Genomic DNA, 19,517 nt, shown 5'->3' on the forward strand with positions numbered 1-19,517 from the left:
TCAGCAAGGTCTCTCCCAGGCAGAAATTTCAAGGCAGACAGGGGTTTCCAGATGTGCTGTCCAAGCTCTTTTGAAGAAGCACAAAGAAACAAGCAACGTTGAGGACAGTAGACGAAGTGGTTGGCCATGGAAACTTGCTGCAGCAGATGAAAGACATATCATGCTTACTTCCCTTCGCAATCGGAAGATGTCCAGCAATGCCATCAGCTCAGAATTGGCAGAAAATAGTGGGACCCTGGTACACCCACCTACTGTCCGGAGAAGTCTGGTCAGAAGTGGCCTTCATGGAAGACTTGCGGCCAAAAAGCCATACCTCCGACGTGGAAACAAGGCCAAGCGACTCAACTATGCATGAAAACACAGGAACTGGGGTGCAGAAAAAATGGCAGCAGGTGCTCTGGACTGATGAGTCAAAATTTGAAATATTTGGCTGTAGCAGAAGGCAGTTTGTTCGCCGAAGGGCTTGAAAGCGGTACACGAATGAGTTTTGGTCAGAATTAATGGTCTCCTCAATGCTGAGAAGTACAGGCAGATACTTATCCATCATGCATTACCATCAGGGAAGAATCTGATTGGTCCCAAATTTATTCTGCAGCATGACAACGACCCCAAACATACAGCGAAAGTCATTAACTATCTTCAGCGTAGAGAAGAACAAGGAGTCCTGGAAGTGATGGTATGGCCCCCACAGAGCCCTGATCTCAACATCATTGAGTCTGTCCGGGATTACATGAAAAGAGAGAAGCAACTGAGGCTGTCTAAATCCACAGAAGAGCTGTGGTTAGTTCTCCAAGATGTTTGGGCCTACCTGCCGAGTTCCTTCAAAAACCCATGTGCAAGTGTACCTAGAAGAATTGATGCTGTTTTGAAGGCAAAGGGTGGTCACACCAAATATTGATTTGATGTAGATTTTTCTTCTGTTCACTCAATTTGCATTTTGTTAATTGATAAATATAAACTATTAACATGTCTATTTTTGAAAGCATTCTTACTTTACAGCATTTTTTCACACCTGCCTAAAACTTTTGCACAGTACTGTATATATATATATATATATATATATATATATATATATATATATATATATATATATATATATATATATATATATATATATATATGTGTGTGTGTGTGTGTGTGTGTGTGTGTGTGTGTGTGTGTGTGTGAGGCAAATCCGTTATTTATCTGTGCAATCACTATCCCCAAACTTTCTTCGTTCAAGACACGTATCCCCAAAACAGCACAATTTCGGGAAGCCATTTAACAATATTATGACATTTTTCATTTCACCTGGTTACATAAATATAGCACATCTTTATACCACCAGCTATAATTTGTTCCTTTTATGTTAAGAGCTATTTACCACATACACTACTCAAAAACCAGCAAACATTAAATATGGCAAAGATAACACCATGAACATACAATCGAGAAGCTGTAAAGGTGTTAGGCAGGCAGGTAATTTATGTGTTCTTTATGAAATTGTGACAGCTGTTGAGATGCACTTTGGACCGGCTGCTGATAACCCTGAACAACAACATTGCCAATTACTTAATTTAGCTTTTGAAGGTGTAATTTCTGTTTCAAATGTCATGTAAACAGTTTTCAGAAACTACTGGAATATTAACTGACAAGTGTTGCTGTAAACAGTGCTGATTTCAGGAATAGAATATTTGATTGACAGAAATTATCCGAAACACAGAATGTCTGACAATAATGCAATTCAGCTTAGGCTTATTCATAATATCTGACTGTAAAATCTACAGATGCAAAGAAAACATGAGTTCCCAATTACCTTTACTAAAAAAATTATGTTCTATAAACACAACGGTCTAGTATTATGTGTATGTATATGGTTCAATCAAGTCAAATATCAAGAACAAGGTTAAGAGTATTGGCATACAATATCAGTATTCTGCACAATCTTTAAAAAAAAATGCTATGACCTTGAGCTGTGTAACAATATTCTTTTTTTTTTTAAACCAGAGAAGAGAGCCCACATGACAACGTTATAAAATATTGGCTAAGGTCAATTTTACCTTCTGACACATTTATTCTCTGATAATAAATTAAAGGACATTGTATGTACAAACAAATCATTTTGCCTGTCACTTTAAGTGAGCGTTAAATCGAATATGTTGAAAGCCTTTTGTGTGCCCAGTCATTGAAAATGGCAGATGTCTTAAAATGTATTTAGTAAGTGTCACGCCAAAATAATTCCAATTTATACAGTTTGACTTGCTTCAGTCAAAGTGTCTTTCAAAAAGAAAATACTGTTTTTCCCTGAACTTATTTTTACAGGGCCTCTCTTTTATCAACCCCAAAATACTAAATAAAAACAGTTCCCTTTCTACGGCCCTATTTCATATGATATGACCTTTATTTATCAAAAGTGTACACTTTGAGGAAAGGAAAGCAGACCAAATAATATTATTAAATTAGGTGAGCCTCTTAATCCTTATGAGTGGTTGTTTTATACTTTCAAAAATGCATTTTTTTTTTTTTTTGGGGGGGGGTGGAGTAATTAATTCTTAATAACTAGCTAACTAACATGTCAACAAATGTTGTTTGTTAGTTACTTAATATCCTATTTATATATGTATAAAAAATGAGGATCTCATTTGCTTTAAAAGTGCCTTTAAACAATAACTTAACCCAATTTGAATGATATGATCGACTTGATAATTCTAAAGTATGTATCTGCTGTTGCTGGTCAGTTTAGCTTGCCTTTTTCATTAGTTCAGAAAGAGTGTTTTCTTTTTCAGAAAACGGGAGGCATGGTCAGGGTAAATAAAAGATTGCATCAACATGTGTTTGTGCAAGGAGTTGGTCCCTTAATCGTTATAATAACTGGAGCAACCATAGGTAGAGCTGGCAGATGTTGCTGCAGCAATAAATGGCAGAATGACTTGCAGAAAGCCGCACAAACAGAAGCAGTACCATAACTGTGGATCAGCACCAGTGAGCAGACACATGTATGAGTAGTGTCAAGAACTCCCAAATCACTGGTGCAAAAAACAAATCCGATATTCATAGTATTGGCAGCTAGCTACTGGATATTGAGAGAATCCATATTTTTAAGGCGATCACTGTATTTTTCTTTTTCCAAGCTAAACAATTAGTTTAGAACGCAGGACTTTTCCTTTCTTATATAACCAGTGTTCCTCACATTTATAATGTTTGTCAAATGGTGGTATATGGTATAACCTTACACTGGATTGCTGTACTAACCAGTTTAATGCATCACAAAAGCTTATGCTTTTAAATAGTAAAGGAGCCATAGTAAATATATAGATTTTCAATTGTTTTTTGCTGTCTTTGCTTTTTCAATGTACTGTAGCCTTTATAGATCTTTTTGTTACATGTACTTACATCTCATACAGTCTTCGTCCCTGCCCTATGACCTCACCCTGCCTTGGGAACAGTTTCCTTGGCAACAGGAATTTAGAGGATGGTTACAAGAACAGTAGTCACTCATAGGCTGGGAGACTTTGACCTTCTTTCTGTCAATTATTTGAACTCTTATGTGCTGGAAATGTTGACTCTGTTAATGCCAAGATGTTATTTGTTATTTGGATTAATGACTTCTGTGTTGTAATGTATAATTACACAGTTTGTGAATTCAGCTACTGTAATGTGCTCAACACATTGTCCAAATGTCTCCATTATGAATTTCTCAAAGTGTACACCAACAGTATACACATCATTTACAGATTGGTTAACAAAGACAACACATTATGTAAATGTATTGTTAAATATATGTATGTACATATTCAATTTAACACAATAGTAGGTGTTGTCTAAAAGTATTTCGCTCGTCAATTAAACTTCTCATTTTTGTCAATGTGCATTTGGTTCTTTGAAGCACAGTTGCTTCTAACAAGATCTGTGGGAATAGCTATGCCAAATTAAAACTGTCCAAATAGAGGTGCACTAATAACTGATGTACTGCAGCCTTACCACCATGGAGTGATATTTTCAAATCTCAAAAGCAAAGGTTCAGCACTTACTGTTGTTATGGTTCCCCCAAGGGTGTTGATGGCTCTACCATCAAAAATAAATACATAGAAATATTCTTGGACTGTAGATTGTAGTATTATTATTATTATTATTATTATTATTATTATTATTATTAGTAGTAGTAGTAGTAGTAGTGGTAGTCATAGTATAAGCAATATTACTGTTGTTGTTTATTTTTTTAGAATATGGAATTACCTCGCTACATATTCTAGAGAGCCCTTTATTTTACTTGTTCCCATATACAAAATACTATATAAAACTATATAATACTGTATAAAACAAAAGCGTGTCAATACCAGCAGGGTATGGCGGGACAGTATAGTATGTTTTAAATTTTAAACAAAACTTTTAATTCATTTAATTCATTTTAATTCATAAAAACCATTTATTACATTTATGAAAACCATTTGTTACTAAACTGATGAGCAAAATACAGATGCAGCAATGAACTCATATCAAAATCAATAGCGTATCAAAATCAAATTAAACATTGCACTCAATTGATAAAGATAAGACCTGAATAACAACGGTGTAATGTGGTAAGTCTGGTGAACCAAAACTTAAAAAGAAAAAAAAAAAGTTTCACTGAAATAATAAAAAAAATAGCACAAAAACACAATTAGCATGAATGACACGAGGGTAAGAGAAAAAATGACATAATGAAACCCAAGTAATTCTATGTCATGCTCGCTGTGGGACTCCTAGGGAAGGTCGGCATCTGTTGTAGGCACAGCCAAGGTGTGAAACTGCACTCCTGACTAAGACTCAGCGTGTACTCACAATGGTTGTGTCTATACCAGGTGAGCCACTCAGGTCCCAATAGCAATATATCTTTCACACAACAAATGTCTGTTGTAAATACAATACTACAGTGTGTTCTACAACAAGGATTTGTGGCACACTCCACAACCTGGTTTCTTACAGACATCGGATTCAGTGGTCAAGAGTTGCGATGCATAGTGAAGAACTTATCTGAAGCTGCAGAGAGAAGCTGGTTGAGACGAAAAGATTCTGTTTGGGGATCTCAAGCACAGTAGAAAAAAAGAAAAAAAAAATTAATGTAAAGGAAGGTATGTAAGCTGGGCTTAGCTGAGTGGGGGATGGAGAGGGGTAATGCTGAGATAACAGAATCACTGTCAAGCCCTCTTAAGGTGTTGTGGGCTAGTCGATGAAACACCAAGGATGGAAGATGCCCACTCGAAGACCCCAGAAAAGTACCTACTCAGCTCAGTCCAGATGGTTGTCATGCTGATGCGCTGTGGTTGAGCCCTGGAGCCAGCATTACACTTCAGCCATCAACACCAGGCAGAAGGATGTCTACATCATCAGATGGAAGGAAACACAGATGGATCACATTAGTTTACAGTAAAGGAAGCTAAGCACTAGTTGGTGCTTATCTTGGCGAGAGCTGAGTCCAATTATCAGCATGAAGTTTTAACACCTCTTATGTAATGGAAATCAATATAACATATCACACAACAAATGTCTGTTGTAAATACAATGCTACAGTGTTTTCTACAAAACACTACAGTTTTGTGGCTTATTTATTTATTTATTTATTTTTTAACCATATGGTTAAATAAAATGCTGCTCCTAATACTAACAGACTTAGTATCACTATATGTGTAGTGTTCGGCATTTTCAGTTTTTATCTTTAAAAAAAAAAATTCTGGTAATTTTTGGGAGTTTATTTTACATGAAGCATCGGTAAAAATCGGGCGGGGGTGGATCTCAGTATACACACTTTACATGTTGAATGTGATGCGTAGCAGTTCTGGTTTCTGATTAATATGTCCCTATCATAATATGTATGATGAAGCAGAATTTCTGCAAATCGAAGTCACATTTTCCCAAGTTAGCTGGTATTGCAAATGTTTGGGCAATCTGTCTTGATCCTCTCAGAGTACCGTAATTAATTCCCTGCGGCACTATTTTAACATAATCGTGCATGCAATCAGTAAGCTATCCCGGTACAGCATAACGACAAAACATTTTGTCAAGGTAATTTTATATTTCGACTTATCAAAACGATTGTTTAGCTACATCATTCTTTCTTTGTATTTGAAGTCTTTTCCCAACTCCCAGCTTCTTCTTGGTTGTCCGGTTACTAATTGTTAATGATGTTTAAGCAAAAGAACTCGCGCAGTCACTCAGGTCCCGTTCACGTGACTTATGATGACAGAGGGGTGATCGCAATGTCAACATTTGAGTTTTCAAAATAAGGGAGCTTTGTAAACTGAAATCTTAGAAGCCTGAATTAAAGTGACAAAACTATACACCTATTCCACTATTTCTGGTAGCATGATGATATACTGTGATACACTGCTCCTTAATTGCTTTTCAAAGGGAAAAATGTCAAACAGAAAAACAACCATGAGATGCTTCACAATCGAGAAAAACTATACAAGGTAACACCACTTGGAAGTAGATATTTTTCATTTAGTTTAGTTCATATTCTGAGGAAACAAGTACAGAAAAAGCAGCCTCAATTTTTTTGTCCCGGTCAGAAATGATAAAATTGTTAATTGTCCCTGTTTTGTGATTGCATCACCTTTTTCTTTTTTTTTTTTTTTTTTAAGTACAAAACTGCATCCAATAGGCCTAATTTATTAGGTGGTGTTAGCACCATTCAAAAATAAAATAATCTTATGGATTATTTGTTTAATCATTCTGATTATGTGTTTATTACATTTAAGTAATAGCTGATCTCTTTTTAAAATTTGGCTTTTTGCACATCTTACATGTTTTTTGATGGCAATTGTCTGGGGGAAATGTGTTGGGGTTGGCAGGGATAGGGTTAATTTCTGCCCCTACCAAATAAATGTGTATGTGGCTGTGTTTGCACAGCCACAGGTGTAATTCTAGTAGTTTATTGAATTTATTTAATGTAATCTGACTACCTGTTTAATTGTTTTATAATCTAGTGTCATCTGTCGGGGATTAGCAGGTAGGTATTTAAACAGGGAAAAAAGTTTGTTCTGAGTTGTTATCATCTCCAATAAATACACCTGGTGTTACATTTTTTAAATATTTGTGTTATTACATACCATTATTTTAACAAAATTGGTATGCCGTTATTGACTCGAAGAAAAACAGAGTCCCAGTTTTTCACTTTGTAAATCTGGGAACCCTAGTTACATAGGGAGTGCAAGAAACTAAACGCTCTTGTATAAAATCAAAGCCCAACAACTGGACAAAACTCACAAATAGTAAAATATAAATGAGAATGTTTTTTTTTTTTCTATTCAGTGTTGTAACTGTTAGTATTAACTATATATTGTAGCATCGGGTCCCGCAGGACTTATAAATGGGACGTTTTGGTGCTGCATTGAACTGCTGGGTGTGGAAATTGCCTGCAATTAGAAAACGATTGAGTGCGAACAGACAATCAGCTTCCAGATCTAGTGGGCTTCTGGATGCCCGCTGCAACGTTGAAGTGCTTAACTGTGAATTATATTTTAAAATCAATCTGCCCACAAATACCGTCTTTTTCCCTTAACATTCTAATCTACAACTAACCTGATAACACAAAAAAAAACTACTTAACCATACTTTCTGAAGCTGGTCTAGAAACAAGGGAAATCATTTCTGTGACAGGACACCGTAATGAAGGCTCAAATCACAGCTACTGGACAGCAAATCAACAGGGAAGATACGACTGGTCCACAATTATGTCATCTGCTGGATCCAAACAACACCCTCCCTCAAAAATAGACAGTCAAACTGCGAACCCTGTTCCAGTTCTTTCAGTACCAGCCAATGCACTCCCTGCCTGTTTGAATGAAGCCCCGCCTCCAACAAGAAGTTTCGAGTCAGACTCAGTACTACACGGACTATTCAACAATTGTACATGTCCAGATAAATTATAACAAGAAAGAGTAAGACCCCAATAAATAAATATATTAGCAATAATAATAATAATAATAATAATAATATAATAATAATAATAATAATAATGTTTTCTCCACGTGTATGTCGTTTTTCTGTTCTAATTATGTTAGGGACTATTTTCCTCAGCGGAATGTTAACTGGCAAAATATCAGAGTGTGATGGGTTATGGGAAGTGATGTGACACAGGAAACACGTAGTTGTGGTTGGATTTTTATTTATAACTCCCACAAAAAACAAAGTCCTGAGCAGAGGGTTCCGACGCGATTGCAGCCAAAAGAAACTGCCTCTGTTACCAGCTATGGTAAGCAGAGGCTTAAAATGAAAAACAGAATAGTCCAAACAGAAGATAAACACTGCCACAGGGTTTTCAGTAATCCACACCCCACAGTAGGTGGCTCAGGCTCCCTCTTAGAAAAACCAGGACAAGTAATTCCTGCAGCTCCCAAGAATCTCAGGGAAAAGTCCGGACTCGCAGGTAGCCGGTCTGGGAATCCTCAGTCTGAATATAAACAAAACAAAACAAACAAACCAAACAAAAGAACAAAACTCACAAAGCTCACACAGCACAACTGTCTCAGTCCAGGATAGCAAGCCCAAATGGCAGAACCCCACAGCCTAAGTAGTGCTGAGCCCTGCCCCTATAATCAGTGCACTACCCCACCTCAGCCAATCGTCCAACGCAGCACAGCTGATTGCAATAATGGGGCTCAACCGTGAGGTTCTGCCCCAAGTTAAGATGGCAGCCACCACTGTGGCTTCTGCCCCAACCATGACTCAGCCATTCTCCTGTGTCTCGGTCCTTCCTGCACAGCGCTGCCAGTAGTCGGGAGGGCAAATTACAAAAGGGACTCCTTTCACTCCTGTCACACAGAAGTTCAAGGTAAATATAGGTTTTAAAGTTTTCTTTTAAAAGAGAAAATAAAGAAATAAATCGTTTTCTAATAGCGATCGAGCCCTCTCGATGCAGGCTCTACCGTGTGGTAGATGGCCTTGACTTTCGTTAGCGCCCTCGCGTACGGCTCGGGACGCATAACTTCAGTTGCGGTCATCTACCACACGGTAGAGTCTGCATTGATGGGCTCTATTGCTTAAATCAGTGGTTCCCAACGACCGGGCCGCAGACCGCTGCCCGTCCCCAGAGGAGTTGCTGCCGGTCAGCGGCTCAGGCTTCACTATTGCAGACAAGCCTTGATAGAATATTAAGAGAAAGCTGTCAAGTAATATAAAGCCATGGTGTACCATACTGTAATGCTAATCATAAGTGTATGTGTTCATGGGGAAATAATACAAATCACCCCTGAGTATGCACTGTTGTGGGCACATGTTTTGTCACGTCACGAAGTCAGAAACGGAAACTAATAAAAAATACTGTTCCTGTATTACTAATGTACAGTAACACCGACACACTATCTAAACAAGTTTCTAAGGATTGTTTTTTTGTAAAAAATGCTTCTGGAAAACAGGACCATGAAATTCCAGATGACAAAGAAGAGGAAGACCAAGATAATCGTGTAACTGAAGAAATGCAAAGTGGAAAGAAACAAATAAAATCCAGCTTCAATCAGAAGTATGATTCATCGTATATAAATATGGATTTATCCCGTCTGGCGATTCAGAAGAGCCAAAGCCCCTGTGCGTTGCATGTGCAGAAATTCTTAGCAATGAGGCGATGAAACCTTCAAAACTTCTTAGGCACCTAGAGAAAAAACATTTAGCTCTAAAAGGAAATATGCCGATTTTTTAGAAAGAAAAAGAAGCAAGTTTGAAGGCCAAAGACAGCACCAGCACACGCCAAAACGTGTCTGCATTGAAAGCATCATTCTTGGGGTCTTACCGAATTTCAAAGGCTAAAAAACCTTTTACGATTGGTGAAGAGCTTATTCACCCTGCCACTAAGGATATCTGCCGTGAGATGTTGGGAGAAGCAGCAGCTAGTAAGGTTGGCTAAGTTCCCCTCTCTGATAACACGGTTGCCAGGAGGATTGACGACATTGCTGAAGACATCAAAGACCAGCTATTAGAAAGAATAAAAGGATCTCCATGGTTTGCTCTTCAGGTTGATGAATCAACGGATGTTGTAAACCTGGCAATGGTTTTAGTCTACATACGTTATGTGTACGATGATGGCCTGCATGAAGATGTATTGTGTGTGTTTTCGCTGCCTAAAAACACTACAGGAGCTGAAATATTGAGAGTTTTGGATGAGTATGTTTCGAGCAAGCTTAACTTGAAGTTTTGTGTGGGAGTCTGTACCGACGAAGCGGCTGCCATGACTGGAAGACTATCTGGCCTCACAACAAGAATTAAAGTAGATTGCAGCTTTCAAAGTAAAGCCTGAAACTTGGAAGAATCGTGTGGATAGATATTTGACATGTTTCCTACTCTTGCCGAATTATCGGGAGACACCATGCAGGAACTTTCTCAGTTGATACACAAACACCTGAAGTCGCTATCCGAAATATTTGAGCAATCCTGTCTGCAGAAGACCCAAGAACTGGGAAAGAATAGATTTGTGATCCATTTTTAAACACATGGGAAGGAGAGTCTTTATTAGTACTGCAAGAAGACCAGCTCATCGAATTAAAAAATGACCAAGGCCTCAAAACGCTTTTCAGCACATCCTCTTCTGTGCCTTCCTTCTGGATTAAAATCAAGGCAGAGTATCCTGAACTTAGCAACCTGGCTCTGAAAACCTTGCTACCATTTCCCTCCACTTACCTTTATGAATCAGGTTTCTCAGCAATGACTGCTGCAAAAGCAAAACTGCGGAGCAGATTGGATATAAGGAAAACTTTGCGTGTCTCTCTCTGCAATTAAGCCAAGATATGACTTGCTTGTGTCAAGCAAACAAGGCCAAGGCTCCCACTGATATCGACTATTGGTAAACTATTATTATTGTTCTTCCGAAATATTTGACTGTATAATAAAATAGCTGTAAATAATAGCTTATGTATGCATATTGACCATTGAACAATGATGCCGTTAATAAGTGGGAGTCAGGATTGGTGTATTTTAAAATAAATAAATAAACTATCCGGTCCGCGAAAGTTCTTTAAGTCGATTTGCCAGTCCACAGTAATAGAATGGTTGGGAACCACTGGCTTAAATAGTTGTATGCTGTGTTCTCTGTTAGTATGTGTTGTGCCTCTGTCTGTAGCTGCTGCTGCTTGGTTCCAACCAGGTCCAGTCAATCATTTTATTGAAGCGCGTGTGAAAGTTGCATAAATGGATTGCTTGTCTTTCAGTTCACTCTCTTGTTTTAATTGTATCGCTTATTTTTCAGTATGTTCTTTTACTGTCAGCGTGAACACGTACCTCAATGCAGCAATATATGCAGCGCTATGCATCCTCTGCATCATCTGACCCCCTTCTGCTATTTGTGCTTTTTGTATACATTGAAATATTTGTTTTCTTGTGAGTATTCATAAACTGATTTATGTTTACTCCTCATCCACTAAAAATATTACATTTTTATTTGTATTTTAAGCACTTTAATAGTTACTACCCCCAGCAATTGCCACAATATGCAAACTTTAATTGGCCAACATAATCAGGTGATAATGTGTTTGTGAAGTGACAACCACGTTTTGAATGTTATTTGATCCTCTGACATCTAAACGTCTGCTTTATCCTAAGATGCAGTGCAGGACTGCTTATTACAATGTCAGAGTCAAAATAAAACAGCATTTTAATCAAAATGTTGTGTATTTCCTAGAACATATTTAACAGACAATCAGTATAAATCAATAAAAACTGATGTCCAGTTAAAATAAAGTCCTGTAATTTTTCAGTAAAATTCGGAAACGCAGAACACTATATATGTTGTGTGACAGTAATACTAAATCCGAGGTAGGAAATCAATTTTAAGAGTGTGTATTTATAAATAAATTGAATACTTTAATTTGATATAATGTGGAATGGCAGCAGTTCCACACAACCATATAAATACAGTGTGGTGATCAGCCATAGCCTTGAAATGAGGGTCTCAAACTGGGGGTCCATCAACATCATGAATTAGCCCAACGACTGACAGTTCCGATCAGATTTTGAGCAGACCACTGTCACAATCGATTAGTTTTGATCCTTTTCATTAGGTATGAGCAATCCCATTAATTGTTTCCACTGAATTAAATGCACAAATAACTATTAATGAACAGTTTCCACTGCCCTCATGGTAAGCAAGCATGATAACACCTGAGCCACTCACTGCGCAGGTTTGAAGTTGGGGATATTTCTCAGTAGTTTGGTTGGTGGAAATATTTTATTTAATTTCACTATGGTTTGTGTTACCTTCACGGTAGATAAAGCAACATAAGAAGTGAGCGTGTCCTGTCCTGTTTTCTACTTGATTTTCATTATAAATTAAGGTAAAATGTCAGGTACATATTAATAGCAAAATGTATGTTTTCTTAGGGGAAGGAGCGTTATCTTCTTTTTGTGAATGGGTCTTGAGCAAAAGACTTATTAGAGGTCATTGCAGTCACCGATAACTTCAAACACTCAATAACGCATTCAGAGGTAAAAATAAAGAAACTAAAACAAGCAGTTAAACATTGCGGTTATTGCATTTCTTTTTGATTGATGCCATAGCTACATAACCAGAATCACGTGATTGGCACTCACTTAATTCGCAATCACATTTTCAATGGCTGCGCATTATTTCAGAAGCTATAAAGGAAAAGTTTGCAGTTGCCTTGGTAGCAGAAGCTATTATGTTTAAGTCAGTGTGAGAAGACTAGACCTGATGCTTTTCTCTGGAAGGGACAGCTCCATGAACATATACAACATAGTCTGAAAAACCAATCAAAGAAAGACAGGTGACCTTGGACATGATAATTGCATTACCATAGAATGGGAAATCATTGTTCTTTGCCCATACTGACTAACAATAATATTGGTTGAAGGTTCTTAATTAAGCTTAGCTATTATTTTAGAACCTAAACCTTTTTAAACAATTGTTATACCAAATTAATCACGGTATTATTACCATTTCTAAATTATTTTTTGTGTTTAAATACATCGTTCAGACTCTTGAATCTCTATTTATCAATGTTCCAAAAATTCTTGGTCACATTTTTCTAAACATTTTTAAGATAGTATTATAATTTGTTTATTTAGCAAATGCCTTTGTCCAAGGCGACTTACAAATAAAAAATTACCATAACGAACATTATGAAGCAATAAGGTACAACAGAGGGTGGGTGAACATGAGATAACGGCACACTAACGGTGCCTTAATCATTTAAAATTACTATCTTTATTTACTTCTTAAATTAGCACAGCAAATAAAAAATATGTTCAATAACAGTAAATATCACTATGTACAAAAAAATGTTCCAGTGTAATGTAAACAATTTGTTTTTATATATTAATATATGTTTAATTGTAATTATAGCATATGTTTATTAAAATAATGTTTTAAAATTCATATAAATTTCATATAGTTAGTGTAATTGGATAATATATTAATTATTACCGGTATATATAATATATATTATATATATATAGATCTATATATATATATATTTTATATATAAGCATTATCTATATATATAATATATATTTTGAAATATTTAATTATTTAAATACATGTCTGATAACACAGTTTTTTTCTTATCTTCAATATTCTAAAAGTGTACATTGGTGCAAAAGTATAGTATTTGGGGGATGTGTGGTGTTGCCTTTGTCATTTACCACTCCATACTCAGTTATTTAATAGACCTGACACAAGGCGAGTCGGTTGAATATCTTAATGAGGTAGAGTAAACAAACTACTGTACAGCACTTCCCTGTTGCTTGTATGCGGGAAGTGTCATTGTAGTATTCGATATTTTAAGTATACTTTTCAGTTGTAAATTAGTTTATTTCGTTAAACACACAATCCTCAATATGCTGAAATGACTGAGACAAAAAATAAAATAAAAATCTACATTAAATCCCCACAATTAAAAAGAAGCACTTCTGTCCATACAGATCAGCTACCAAGATCAGCTATTGAGATACACACAGCTAACTTTGAAAAAAAAGCCTTAATACAATAAGATACGTATAGGATTTACATATATATGTATGATGGATATAACATATTCTGCATTTACCTTTTGATAATAATTTAATCATTATACTTATAACAAGATTATGTTTTCATAAAGTTTACATTTTATCCAGCAGTACATGTGCAATAAGCACTCAGTATTGTTCCTCCCGAGTCATCTGCTGTTTGTTTGCACACTGCAGCCCACACTTCAGTGAAGCGTCCTGTGAGCATGTGCATACACTCAGCCAATAAAACCCTTCTGTTTTTAAGTAAACCAATTACAACATTTGAAAGTGTAGTAAAGTGACCCTTTAAAACTACTCTTTACACAAATACATTCTCACAGCCTCAGTGCTTCAGTTTTGGAACAATACCTGTATGCTTTTCCTTGCTTGTATTCATTAAGAAGCTGGCGGACCAGTTCAGCTGCTGTGCTTATTTTAAGGAAATCCACCACATCTGTCAAGTAGAGGCTCGGCCATAGCTTCATGCCTTCTTCCTCCCTAACCCAACCAGGCAACACGACACCTCCAACCACAAGCTTCCTCTTATAATCCTGTAATGCCTGACGCAGCTCATGCTCCTCAGTTGCGCTTAAGCCAAGGTAGGCCCTACAAATGTACTCAAAACTATTATTTGAATTAGTATTTTTGGCTTATTTCAGTAAATATATGATCAAAATGTTAAAATAAACCTAATAAATCAACATTAACATCTATTATATTATATATTTATATTTACCTAGCTGCAAGTTCATTAAATGTCCCTTCTGTGGATTTGTTTCTGAGACAGAAATGCCTTTAGTGTAGCAGTTGACCACATGCTGAATGGTCATTCCAGAAAGATTGACAGCATGACAGCTTCAGGATCCAGAGGGACATTTGGACCCAGTCCTGCTGTACTATCCTCCCTGACTGACTTTCTGTTTGCCTTAGGCATAATACTGTCTATCCTATGGAAATATTTAACTACTAATTTATCACCTATATTCAATTTAATTGAAAGATATTTAGTTGTATACTGCATTACAACATATAACATGTACTTGTACTTAATTCTTGTTTACATATTAAGTTTAATATATGCATGCCTGTCCTGCCCTCTTCAATACTCTTTTACAGTATGCAACCAACAAGAGTACTAGTACAGACCTAAATCACACATTCAAAAACACTGCCTTAAATAGAGGACCTACGTGCAAGAGACAAGACAGGAAAAGACTAACAGTTTATTTGCATAATTACACATCTAATTAATCATACACTACATAATTAATGATCAACACAGAATATTCAGTTCCTTACTTTAAATACGTTGAAAATATATATTGCTATATTAGAAACTGTACAAGGGCTTCTATTTTGTATAAGGTTTACAAAAGAATGCATGTGAGGATTAATTATGTGACATTATGAAAGTTCTTATATAAAGAATTAACAAGCAACACATGATATTCATCATCTACTACTGTTATCCCACTCACATGGAAAAAATATGCAAGGTCGTTTAACTATCATATAAGCTTTGAAACGTAGCCCGCCTACATAATGGATTACAATGCATAACAAACTGTTATTTCACAGTTTTTTGGGCCTTAATTAAGTAGATCTACATGACACTTATTCATAAAGTTAGAGATATATGTGGTATGAGACATTGCTTTCGTTAAACGTAACGTTAATGTAGAAAATAAGGCTTATTTCAGCTCTAACACGTTGACTCAGTGCTTTGTTTACTCTACCTTGTATCATTTTTTTCGTCATATCAGGCTAACTGGGCAGGCGCATATCGGAAATGTATTCAGGTCTATTACTGCTACGAATACGCTGTTAGCTGTGTGAAATGCAGCATCTTTTGCTAAGTTAACTTTTCTGCTGTACGGTGGATCATTCAAAAATCGACTGATACCAGCTGGCAGACTGATAAAGCTGGAAATGCTGTACGTTTAGGGATGGGACAGTATAAATTTTCACGGTATGATAACTGTTAAAAAAATACAGTACATCATGCAACTTATAAAACACAGGCTTAAATGAAGAAAGACTAATGTAAATCACTTAAATTACTGTAATTCACAAAAATAAAACCAACAAATCACTTCCTTTCATGGAATGATTTAAACATTTTGTATTTAGTATTTTACTATGTCAAATAACTTGGTACGTTTCTTTTTTATATAAAGACAACCAGAATAAACAAAAAAACTAAAACTAAATTCTCAATGTTATACTACAACAGTATGTTAGCGATCTCGGTTCCCGCAGGCAGGTTCCTCACACAGGGCGAGGTAATCCACTCAGGACCTCTCTCACTGAAGCATAGTGCCGAGACCGCTGTACAAAAGAGTCAGCCCTGCTGCTGTCTGCCCCCGTGCATGCTACAGTATTAAGCTATATTACTTGCTAAGAAAACTAGAATATTGTTATAACTTGTTTTTGTAGGCTATCCTGCTACAGTCGTGGGTCTGTGCTAATTTGAATTGTGACATTGGTCGTGTTCTTATCAACCCTATATTAAATAAATAAATAAAATAAATAATTTAAACAAACATAATGTGCTATATCCATGATGTGATGTATAATTTTACAATAAAGTTCATGTTAATCAATTACATTAAACTGACTATTGATAACTCAGACAAAGGTATGATAAGACAAATGGTTATCATACCGTGCAAATATTATACCGTCCCATCCTTAGTGCTCAGCTGCAAGGTTTGGAGAAGGCGTTTCTTTAAAAGCTGCGTATGACGTCAGAAAAACAGCAGCCAAGAGCAGTCGACACAGCAACCTCTGGGTGACAGAACGCAGCTATTGAAGCGTGCATTCTGTTGACAATTTCCTTCAAAACCATTATCAAAATACAGCATCAGTTCACAAAAAGATATTCTGCAGACACTTTGCTAAGGCTGCAAGTACCATCACTTGATTTAGAAGAAGCAGGTTTGCAGTTGAAAAATGTCTTAACTGTTGTATAAAGGAATTACGATAATTTGAGGTGTAGAACAAAAGGAACGTCATTAATACCGTAATGTACCTAAACCGCTACCAACCGTAATGTACCTAAAACTACCACTGCTCTCCAGCTTTATTTACATCTATTAAATGTTATAGAATAATGCGTATAAGTTGAAATTCAAAGCTTTTGGTGATGTGTCTGCATTGAAAGGTTGTGTGGGATTAAGGTATGGCTGTTAGAACGGAGCTAACTAATCAGAAAGCAGGATTTTTCCAAGCAGGTCTGGACCTTGGTATTTACATTATCATTGATACACTGTGATTTGAGTTTCAAGCTACATCTGCATATTTAAGTGGATGGAATCTGAAAAGACAGTGTATCAATGATAATGTAAACACCATTTCTTATATCAATACAATACGAGCATCATTTTAATAGCAAACCTGAATTTATCTTAAGTATTTCAATTGTGGGGAAACCTCAACGTTTCTAGAAATATACACTACCAGTCAAAAGTTTTAGAACACCCCCATTTTTCCAGTTTTTATTGAAATTTAAGCAGTTCAAGTCTAGTGAATAACTTGAAATGGTACAAAGGTAAGTGGTAAACTGCCAGAGGTTAAAAAAAAGTTTAGGTTACCAAAAACTGAAAAATAATGTACATCTCAGAGTTATACAAAAAGGCCTTTTTCAGGGAACAAGTAATGGGTTAACAACTTACAGCTGTTCTGCAGCAATGGAAGTAAATTAAGAATTGAAAGTTGATGCTAACAATTCCTACAGGTGTCCCAACTTTTGTTGATTACTTACAAACCCTCTGTCTGTATAAAAGCAGTGTTGGAACAGATTGTGTTACTACACCCTCTTAAGCATTATTTGGACAGTATTGTACTGCAGGAAGTAGTATATTGCTATCATAATGGTGAGAAAAAGGCAATTAACAAAGGAAGACAGACAGACCATTATAATCCTTAAAAGTGTAGGTCTTTCCTTTAGAGAAATTGCAAAGAAAGCCAAGGTGTCAGTGAATACAGTTTCCTACACCATCAAAAGGCACTTGGAAACTGGAGGAAACTCTGACAGGAAGAGGTCTGGCAGACCCAAAGCCACAACAGAATCAGAAGACAAGTTTCTGAGAGTCAACAGCTTGCGTGATAGGCACAGCTTAACACTGGTAGAAGTAAGCAAGTTTCAGTTTCAACTGTGAAGAGAAGACTTCAAGCTGCAGGTCTGACAGGTCGAGTGGCAGTAAGAAAGCCATTGCTAAGATGGCAAAATAAGAAAAAGAGGCTTGCCTGGGTCATGAAGCACTGCCAGTGGACTACTGAAGACTGGAAGAAGGTCTTATGGACCAAAGAATCAAAATTTGAAATCTTCGGTTCATCACACAGAGTTTCTGTACGCCGTCGAGTAGGCGAAAGGATGGTTCCTCGGTGTGTGACACCAACTGTCAAACATGGAGGAGGAAGCGTGATGGTCTGGGGCTCTTTTGCTGGATCCAGAGTCGGCGACTTGCACAGAGCGAATGGCACCCTGAACCAAAACGTCTACCACAGCATTTTGCAGCGCCATGCAATACCCTCTGGTGTACGCCTAGTTGGTCAGGGGTTCATCCTACAGTGTGGCCCAAAACATACCTCCAGGCTATGTCAGAATTACCTTAGAAGAAAAGAACAAGACGGTAGGATTCAAATCATGGAATGGCCAGCACAGTCTCCAGACTTAAACCCTATCAAGCTGGTTTGGGATGAACTGGATAGAAGGGTGAAAGCAAAGCAACCTACAAGTGCAACACATTTGTGGGAACTTCTGCAACAGTGTTGGGAAGAACTTTCCAAACAATATTTGATTTCCATTGTAGAAAGAATGCCACGAGTATGTTCGACTGTTATATCTGCAAAAGGTGGCTACTTTGATGAGTCAGAAATCTAGATTAAATTTTGTTAAACAAAACGATTCCGATTTCTTTTTTATCTCCAATTGTTTATTTTTCCTATGCTTTAATTTCAGAGTACATTGAGACATTAAACTGCGTAAATTTCAATAAAAACTGGAAAAATTGAGGTGTTCTAAAACTTTTGACTGGTAGTGTATTTAAAGGGCAATTCTCATCCCTCGTTAAATCTGCATTACGCCACACTCGCTCTAGTGCTCGCAGTGTTGAGCAGAGGTCGGTTGTAAAGGAATCTGATCCTGGACCCAGGCTCCGTTCTGAGTGGCTTCAGTGCTCTTCGAAAACTAAAATCATGGCTTCGTAACTCCATGACTCAGAAGAGACTGAATAATGTAGCTAACACTAACCACTCATGACAACACTGTGCCAACAATATATTGTTTTGAATGATTGCCACAGGAATGTCTTTGGATCTTTTAATTAGACATACAACAGATGCAATGTTTTGTTATACTTGTTTGTAACATACTTTATTATTTCAGATAGAATAATCTCCATGGATGCCCCAGCTACAGAAACTGCCCCCCCCCCCCCCCCCCCCCATTTTGAAACCAAAGTTACACCACTGATACCCCGGCAGTACGTTAAATAATGTTAATTTGTTTTAATGGTCATCTTTTATGAATATGGCCCATAGTGTCTAAATTGGAGAGTAAA

This window comes from Polyodon spathula, chromosome 1 (genome assembly GCF_017654505.1).
Source record: "Polyodon spathula isolate WHYD16114869_AA chromosome 1, ASM1765450v1, whole genome shotgun sequence".
NCBI lineage: Eukaryota > Metazoa > Chordata > Actinopteri > Acipenseriformes > Polyodontidae > Polyodon > Polyodon spathula.